General features: G+C 38.1%; 1 protein-coding gene across 9 annotated transcripts in view; it reads right to left on the bottom strand.

Annotated features, from left to right (window-relative positions):
- PLA2G4A (phospholipase A2 group IVA) overlaps positions 1 to 10,146 on the bottom strand; it is a 164,823-nt gene that overhangs the window by 130,707 nt on the left and 23,970 nt on the right. The window lies entirely within an intron of this gene.

The following is a 10,146-nucleotide window of genomic DNA, read 5'->3' as shown; positions in this document are numbered from 1 at the left end:
AGGGTTAATCTCCAAAATATACAAGCAGCTCATGCAGCTCAATAACAAATAAACAAACAACCCAATCCAAAAATGGGTAGAAGATCTAAATAGACATTTCTCCAAAGAAGATATACAGATTGCCAACAAACACATGAAAGGATGGTCAACATCACTAATCATTAGAGAAATACAAATGAAAACTACAATGAGGTATCACCTCACACCAGTCAGAATGGCCATCATCAAAAATCTACAAACAATAAATGCTGGAGAGGGTTTGGAGAAAAGGAAACCCTCTTGCACTGTTGGTGGGGATGTAAACTGATACAGTCACTATGGAGAACAGTATGGAGGTTCCTTAAGAAACTAAAAATAGAACTACCATATGACACAGCAATCCCACTGCTGGGCATATACCCTGAGAAAAACAAAATTCAGAAAGAGTCATGTACCACAATATTCATTGCAGCTCTATTTACAATAGCCAGGACATGGAAGCAACCTAAGTGTCCATCAACAGATGAATGGATAAAGAATATGTGGCACATATATACAATGGAATATTACTCAGCCATAAAAAAGAAACAAAATTGAGTTATTTGTAGTGAGGTGATTGGACCTAGAGACTGTCATACAGAGTGGAGTAAGTCTGAAAGAGAAAATCAAATACCATATGCTAACACATATATATGGAATCTAAAAAAAAAAATGTTCTGAAGAACCTATGGGCAAGACAGGAATAAAGACGCAGATGTAGAGAATGGACTTGAGGACACGGCAAGTGGGAATGGTAAGCTGTGATGAAGTGAGAGATTGGCACCGACATATATACACTACCAAATGTAAAATAATAGCTAGTGGGCAGTAGCTGCATAGCACAGGGAGATCAGCTCAGTGCTTTGTGACCACCTAGAGGGGTGGGATAGGGAGGGTGGGAGGGAGATGCAAGAGGGAGGAGATATGGGGACATATGTATATGTATGGCTGATTCACTTTGTTATAAAGCAGAAACTAACATACCATTGTAAAGCAATTATACTCCAATAAAGATTTTTAAATAAATAAGTAAATAAATGATGAATCAATAAATGAATGAATAAATAGTCTCTTGAGTAATTGGGTTATTTTTTCTATCATTCAACTCTCCATTTTAATCTGCTTTTATTTCTATCAGCCTCAATTCTGTCTGCCTAACTACAATGAATGTGAACTTGCATACTGTTCAAAGGAAATAAGGATCATATTGACCACTTCCTTGGTTTTTATAAGTTAATTTTGGAAACATTACAAATATTCAGGTGATGTGTAAACTACTTCAAAACAGGAGTGTCAAAATCATGCCCATGTCTTTCTAAGTGCTGTAAAGAGCCATGTTTCCTGGAGCCAATATCACATATAATTTCAAACTAGTATGGACTAGGCTAGCTTCCAACTTGGATAAGTGACTTTTGGTTATGTCTCAGGGATGGTGCCAGAGGAAATAATGTTATTGAATACAAAACCAGTGTTCCCTAGGGGGGAACCTAATGGCTCAGCACAATGCTACTTGGTAGTTGACAAAAAGAGATGACATATTTAAATTGAGATGTCAAATATAAGCTTAATACCCTGATTTAGTCACCAAGATTAAGCCTTGCCTTCAGGTCTTGAATTACCCTATTCTGAGTGTCTTTCTTTATCCATAATCTTTTTCATGGTGAAAATCATGACCCTTTTTTTTTTTTCACAGTTACAATTTCAAGTCATCATGAAAACTGCTACTGTATTAAATTCATTCTGGAGAATTATATTGACGTCTGTAACTAAAATGATTGGGCACTGGAAAAAAGAACCAGTCAGTTTATGCAAAATCAATTTGGTGATTGTCCTATTCTGTTGAAAGTTCTACTGTTACAAAGAAGAACCAAAGAACAATCATAAAACAAATCTGATGGAAGAGAAGGTAGATTCTGCATACAAATATTTTTTTTCTATTCAACTGCCATTGCCTAATTTAACTCAAATTAAAACTAAAGACTGTTAGTATGATAAGGACTACAGAATCTCATTACTGAATACAGAGATCACCATAATCACCAACATGCAACTTCAAACAGATATCAGCAATTTTAAAAAGAACGGCTGCTTTGATGTCATCTGAGAGTGAAGATACTTTTTTAGATAAGATACTTATTTTCAGTGTCACTTCCTGGTGTGGTTTCATTTTAACACATTTAAGAGGCACAAACATCATGCTACTATTCTCCCACATTTTTTAAAGAGCAATCAGTTTTTCTACTTAAAATCAACAGTGCTATCTAAACTTGCTTTAAGAACTGTCAGTCGGGCTTCCCTGGTGGTGCAGTGGTTGAGAATCCGCCTGCCGATGCAGGGGACACAGGTTCGTGCCCCGGTCCGGGAAGATCCCGCAAGCCGCGGAGCGGCTGGGCCCGTGAGCCATGGCCGCTGAGCCTGTGCGTCTGGAGCCTGTGCCCCGCAACGGGAGAGGCCACAACAGTGAGAGGCCTGCGTACCGCAAAAAAAAAAAAACAAAAAAAACCAAAACTCAAATTTAAGAACTGTCAGTCATGATTGGCTATATGTACAAATGTCCAAAATTGTCTATATGTCCAAAACACCCACCTAATTTGGCAACAGAATTTAACTTTAGCAGATATCATTAAAGAAAATTATAATCAGAAGTATGACTTGAGTTTCTTCTCCCTCGTGAACAAGAAATTTTCCATTTGCACAATAAGTATACCTGTCAAATATAGTAATAACATTGTATTATAATATATGTATCTTTAAATATTCAAGTAAACATAGAGTTCATTTTCACTGAAATTAGAAGATTTTAGGTCCTATTTTAATCAGGATTACTGGGGTTGCTCTAGCAGTGAAACCAGTACCAAAAAAAAAAAAAAATTTGATGGTGATAACTTGGGTCTAAAATACTCATTTAATGGCATATTCACCATGAATGTATTGTGACTCTAATATCTTCAAGATACCCAAAATAAATAATCACCCAAATTTTTAACACCTAAATTTTAATTGATATAGATTCTAGTCCAATGGTAATTAAGCAGCTATACTACCACAAAAAAATTTTTTTTTAACATTAGCTTTTTTCTTCCCTCAATACTGTAAGCAGATAGGGTAGGGGGGTCCCTGGAGAAAGAGAACTAGGTATGGCTTTCATGACATAAGAGAAGCCATTTTTGGCCTAAGCCATTTTGAGATCTAAGCCTGGCCACAATGCTTATCCTTGAACAGGTCTCAGTAATTAATGATCTTAAGAGAAAAAAAGAATGAAGAGACAAAGGATTGTCATCAGGCAAGAGAAATAACAAAAGCAAAGATAATATATCAGTTATTAAGTACTCCCAGTTCCATTTCAGTGGTAAAGATAAGCCTGAAGCACTCAACCACCAGATCAACTAGAACCTAGGGGAAGATGATGTTGACCTTTTCTGACCTTCATGACTTCAATCAACTAAAGCTTGGACTCTGTTGACCTCTGCTGCAATTCTATACTGAATTCTCCTCTGCTTAAGCCCCTTCATGAAGATGCATGTACCCTTAGCTTAAAACTTCCCTGACTTTGTTGTTTGGGAGACAGCTCTTTGGGAAAGATCCCCTGTGTTCTCCTTACTTGCTGCAAGTAATAAATTCTTTCTTCTCTTGATCTTTTGCTTGGTTGTATCTTTTGGTTCAACACCCACCAAGAGGTGAACCCAGTTTTCAGGTCACAATAATCCTGAAAAAATCTACACCCTCCTAGGAGTAATTATGGCTGAGTTAAGGCCTGTGAAGTATAGGTATACCTTCACCCTCCTGGAGGGGCTCACTAGAACACATGAAGTAGCATGTGCACTTGAAAAGTTCTCCCCATACATCCTTAAAGTCCTTTGGGTGGCAGAGATACTTACTTGGTTTAGAACTACTGACCTAGGTGATATGTCATGTTCATTAAAATCTAAGATGTCTTTGCATTGATGATTTTCAGATGTGAGTTTTAAATCTAGTAGACCTAACAAACTTGGAAATATGGATATACTTACTATTTTGGAGAATATATCCTTATTTGAAGGGACTTCTTAAAAACCTCTTTGTCTTACTTGTTATTTTCATTAAGTGAAAAAAAAGAACCAAATCGAAATTCAAGAACTGAGAAGTAAACTTGGTGACCTTCTAGGGATTTCTAATCTGTGCTCTGTGGTGAAGAAGCAGAAATATGGACCTTACGTTTAGAATTTCACATAAGGCAATATTGAACATCAAGTTTGGGGGATAATTTTACCATCTGTGGAAAGCTTTTGAGATGATTATCTATCTTCTTGGAATTATCTAGAGGCATTATTGATTTAGAGTAAAAGAATTAGTTGAATTCCACTTGTGATAATGGCAGACTAAATAATCTGGGTTACCACTTCCCACAGAAAATAAATAAAAACTGGATAAGGTTTTACAAAATAAGTAAACATTTTCCTAAAAGTAACTGTGATGGTTAATTTTATTTGTCAGCTTGACTGGCCACAAGGTGCTCAGTTTAAACATTATTTCTATGTGTGTCTATGAGGGTGCTTCCAGATGAGATTAGCACTTGAATCAGTGGACTCAGGAAAGGAAAGTACCATCCCCAGTGTGGGTTGGCCTCCAATCTCTTGAGGCCCTGAAAAGAATAAAAGGAGGAATTTGCCCCTTTTTTTCTTGTCTCACTGCTTGAGCTGAGACATCTCATTTAATCTCCTGACTTGAACTGAATTATACCCTTGTCTGTCCTGGGTCTCCAGTTTGCAGATGGCAGACTGTGGGACTTCCCAGTCTCCATAACCTCATAAGACAATTCTTCACAATAAATCTTGTATCTAGATCAATCTATCTGTTATGATCTGAATGTTTGTGTCCCCCCAAAATACATGTTGAAATCCTAAGCCCCCAAAGATGATAGTATTAGGAGATGGGATATTTGGGAGGGGCAAGGAACCCCCATGAATGGGTAAGTGCCTTTATAAAAGAATCCAGAGATATTCCTTGCCCCTTCCACCTTGTGGACACCGTGACTAAAGCCCTCATCAAAAGCAACCGTTCCAGTGTCTCAGTCTTGGACTTCCCAGACTCCATAAGTATGACCAATAAATTTCTGCTGTTCATAAGCTACCCAGTCTGTGGTATTGTTACAGCAGCCCAAATGAATTAAGACATTATCTATCTATCTATCTATCTACTTCCTACTGGTTCTGTTTCTAATCAATCAGAGAACCCTGACTAATACAGTAACAAAGAAGTAAAAAGATGGGAAGGCCTTAACTCCCAGGACAGAGATCAAGGGGAGCAAAGAAACACAGGTTTTGCCACAGGAGCATTTGTTGATCAGAGAGGTGGAGGCTGGGAGGCTGAAGGATTAGGAGCCCTCTAAGGATAAGGACCCTAGTAAACCACTCCCTTGTTTCAAGCCTAAAACTCTACAGATTGCACCATAGGAATAAGTATGAACAGCCCCTCCACATACTGGCTCCCTGTTTTAGTGTCATCCAGGGGACCCAGAAAACAACTAACTTGAAACTAGGATTATATTTGTCCCAGACTGCTAGCTTCCCGAGGAGCCTGACAGAAACCAATAAAATTCTGAAGAATTATTTCTACAGATAATTTTTCATTATAATAATGTTAAGCAAAATCAAAGAAAATTAGGAACACAAAGAGGTATGACACCAAGACTACAAACCAGCAAAATTAATTAACAGGCACAGAAACAGCCCCCTCCATGAAACAGCCACACTACAGTTACCATGTCTAAGGAAATGGAAGTCAAACTTAAGTGTGACTACATGAAACTGGAAACTATAAAAAATGGCTCAGAAGTTTTAAAAAAAGAACCAAATCGAAATTTAAGAACTGAGAAGTAAACTTGGTGACCTTCTAGGGATTTCTAATCTGTGCTCTGTGGTGAAGAAGCAGAAATATGGACCTTACTTTAAATGTGTGTACTTCTGCCTCATGTTAGAGGCTTGTGGCAGGGAATGGCTGGTATCAGGAAAAGGTTAGAAGCTTATTCCTAACTGCCCTCTTCCTCACTTCTCTAGAATTTGTTAGTGCTCACAAAAAATATGCTATTTGCTGTTCATTGCAGCTCTATTTACAATAGCCAGGACATGGAAGCAACCTAAGTGTCCATCAACAGATGAATGGATAAAGAAGATGTGGCACATATATACAATGGAATATTACTCAGCCATAAAAAGAAACGAAATTGAGAGAACCTAGGGGTAAGACGGGAATAAAGACACAGACCTACTAGAGAATAGACTTGAGGATATGGGAGGGGGAAGGGTAAGCTGTGACAAAGTGAGATAGTGGCATGGACATATATACACTACCAAACGTAGGGTGGATAGCTAGTGGGAAGCAGCCGCCTGGCACAGGGAGATCAGCTAGGTGGTTTGTGACCACCTAGAGGGGTGGGATAGGGAGGGTGGGAGGGAGGGAGACGCAAGAGGGAAGAGATATGGGAACATATGTATATGTATAACTGATTCACTTTGTTATAAAGCAGAAACTAACACACCATTGTAAAGCAATTATACTCCAATAAAGATGTTAAAAAAATGCTATTTGCCATAAAACTCATTATTCCTTTGTGCACAGTGCTGTGATTTTGTAATAGTTTTGTCACCTTTATATTTCTGATTTCCCAGCAGCACTGTCTCACCTTCTGATGCCCCCTAGAAATATCCTACCTTATTAAGTTTCTAAAGAATGCTTGTGTACATGATGATTTATTATTTATAAAAGCCCCGTGGAACAGACACAGCAGGTACTACTCATACTTCATATGAAGGAGCTAAAAGTCAGTTTAAGTGCTCAAGAGCACGTAACTAAAGTCTGGAACTACCACTAAAACACTAGTTCTTTGATTACCTACTCCAGTGTTTTTTTTTTCCCCCCATGTTACCATAATAATCTAGAATAATAGCTTTCTACTTTTTTGGTAACATTTCCAGTCATCCTACAATGACCTTTTTCAAATGTCCCTGTATTTTAGCAGGCAGTCATGCTCGCATACCCAGGTGGTTGACCTCAGTGTGGACACAACCTCAGTTTTCCGTGGATGTGGGGCAGTGGCCCTCCATTGCTAATTGGTGGTGGGAAGAGCTCTAGATTTTTTTTCACTCCAGGGAAGTGACTCATCTTTTCAGAGTAAAAAGATGGAAATTTTTATAAGTATTTTATATTTGATCTATCTTTGCAATATTGATATCTTCCTGGTCCAAAAGAACGTCAGTAGATTCTGGAGACACAAATACCCTTCAGGATGGAAAGTACCTCAGAACAACTCTAGACATATGGGAACTGCATTGGGCCATATATGTATTACTCCATTTTCTCCTACATTCTTAAAAGCTGGCACCATTGGAAACAAGAGAACTTGCTGCATCAGCCCACAGGATTCTCCAACATGTCCCTGCATTACAGGTATGGTGAGGATGAGTCCAGTCTTCGCCGCCTTGAGGCAGCCAAAACTGCGTCGGCCTGTCTGGCACCCTTCATTACTAGTAAGTTGGCTTAGTTTTCCCCATCTTTCCTTTTTAATAAAAGTATTCTCGGTTATATATTTTGAAAAGTATCCTTCTGTGAAAACTAGAGCAGGAAATTTTGTCACTAAAACAATTTACACACACACATGCACAGTTTTTTTTTCACACACGCAGCAAAAACAAGCATGAATGAAAGTATAAAGCTCTTAGGACCCTCTCACTGAAAAGGGCTATACACTGGAACGCTAATTGACTGTCCAATTCTGATGCTGGAGAAGGTCAAGAAAAATGTGATACAGATATGTGGTTTTAGCATGCTTCATCATATTAAGATGCCACATAGGTGATTATTATGGCCTAAATATTTGTCTATAGTTAACAAAACTTGCAAGAAAAGGTGACAGAAATGAGTCTTAAAACATCCAGATGTAATTTGGTTTTAAATATGCTCTGCCGTGTTAAAAAAAGAAACTAAATGGCCGGTTAATACGGCCATCTGACATGAGACATGTGAGGCCTACATAGCAGTTAGTAATAAGGCCTGGTCATATTAGGCAGAAAAGTGAAGGTCATTTGAAATAATAATTCCTTTGAAATGTATTATGCTCCAGCCATACCGAAATTCTTTCATTTCCTTACATCATGTACTTTCTCACCTCCAGACTACTTCACATATGCTTTTCCCAATCAAGAAAAGTCATTTTCTCTCTCTTCACCTAACTTCTGCTAAACCTTCAGGTCTGTGCTTCCATGTCACTTCCTTTAGGAATTCCAAGGCTTCCCTGGTGGCGCAGCAGTTGAGAGTCCGCCTGCCGATGCAGGGCACACGGGTTCGTGCCCCGGTCCGGGAAGGTCCCGCATGCCGCGGAGCGGCTGGGCCCGTGAGCCATGGCCGCTGAGCCTGCGCGTCTGGAGCCTGTGCTCCGCAACGGGAGAGGCCACAGCAGTGAGGGGCCCGCGTACCGCGAAAAAAAAAAAAAAAAAAGGAATTCCAGAAGGATTCCTGTTATTAGTTATTCATGTTGTATATTCCCAGAGTAATCTTCATTGTCTCCTATCAGAGCCCTTACAGTTATTATAAACTATTTTTCTGCTAGACATAAGCTCAATTCAATGATTATTCTGATTTCCCAGTGCCTACTGACAGGGAGTAGTACACAATGGACATTCAATAAATGGTGATAAGTGCTCAGAAAAAAATATTAACATAGATTTGGAGATAAACTGAATTGAAAGTATAAATGTTAAGATTTAGAATTATTATTGGTCTTTGTCTCAAGCTCAGGGCTATACACCTTAACCTTATCTTCCTTCTCAGTTTCAAGTGCCAGATTTCATGTTAAGGTTTAGGAATGAACACTTTGATTGAATTCTCTGAGTTATAGAAATTATCCATCTCTCTTGAGGTGGTAGGGTAAGAAAAAACTAATCTGCACCTACCTTCAATGTTTAAATTCATCTACAGAACACCGTAACGGTAGAAGGAAAACTGGAATTATTCACTGATAACCGGAATGTGTAAGTTGAAAATTTAAAAAAACTTCAAACTATTAGAATTAATAAAGAAATTCTGTAAGTTCACTGGATCTGTAAGAAACACTTGTATTTCCATGTAAATACAACGTTAGTTTTTTAGTTTCTAGTGAAACATTAGTTTAACATTAGTTTCATGATTGTAAATGGATTGGAAGATTCAATATTACTATCACGTCATCTCTCCCCTAATCCATCTACAGAATAATTTCAGTATTAATAAAAATCCCAACACTTGTGTGTGTGTGTATGTGTGTGTGTGTGTATGTTGACAAATTGATTTCAAAACCTATATGGAAATGCAGAGGCCTAAGAAAAGCCAAGACAATCTTGAAGAAGAAAAAGTTGGAGGATTTACACTACCATATATAAAGACACATTTCAAAGCTATAGACATTAAGATAGATTGGTACTGGGGCAAACAAAGACTAATAGACCAATAGAACAGAAAAGAAACCAAGCCACACATACATGGTTGCCTGATATTTAGCAAAGGTACCATTGCCATTCGGTGAGGACATGAGGGTTATCAGTAGACTAGATAAATAGTTTGTGGTATACCGTATTCAGATAATGAGATACTACATGGCAATGTAGAAGTGTGGAATTCTGCTACTCACAATTACATGAATGAATCTCACAGACAAAATGTTGAATGCAGGCATCTACATGAGGGTCAAGAACAGGAAACCTGATCTTTGGTAATAGAAGACAAATATTGGTTAGTTTTGTGGAGTTTATTGACTGGAAGGGACATGAACAACTCTTCCAGGGTATTTATAATGTGTATTTTTATCTGTATGATGGTTTCATGGGTGGAATACATATGTAAAAATCCATCAAGCTGAACAATTAAAATTTATGCACTTTACATATGCTATGCCTTAGTTTAAAAAAGGAGTCAAACGTTAAGAGAAGCTTGCAAAAAAAAAAACTTTTAAGGAGTTTTAAGAAGAGGAGAATGACTAGCAGAGATGGGAGTGGGGGAGGGGACCTGAAGAATCTATTTGATTCAGCACCAAAGAGGTCTTTGATGAGACCTTTTCGTAAAGTGGAAAACCTGAGTCCAGTTTTCAATGATTCAAGTTGTGAATGGAAGAAAGAACTA

The sequence above is a fragment of the Physeter macrocephalus genome, chromosome 4, assembly GCF_002837175.3.
Source record: "Physeter macrocephalus isolate SW-GA chromosome 4, ASM283717v5, whole genome shotgun sequence".
In the NCBI taxonomy this organism is placed as follows: domain Eukaryota; kingdom Metazoa; phylum Chordata; class Mammalia; order Artiodactyla; family Physeteridae; genus Physeter; species Physeter macrocephalus.
Note: the sequence above shows the minus strand (reverse complement) of the source record. Positions and strands in the feature narration are given on the sequence as shown.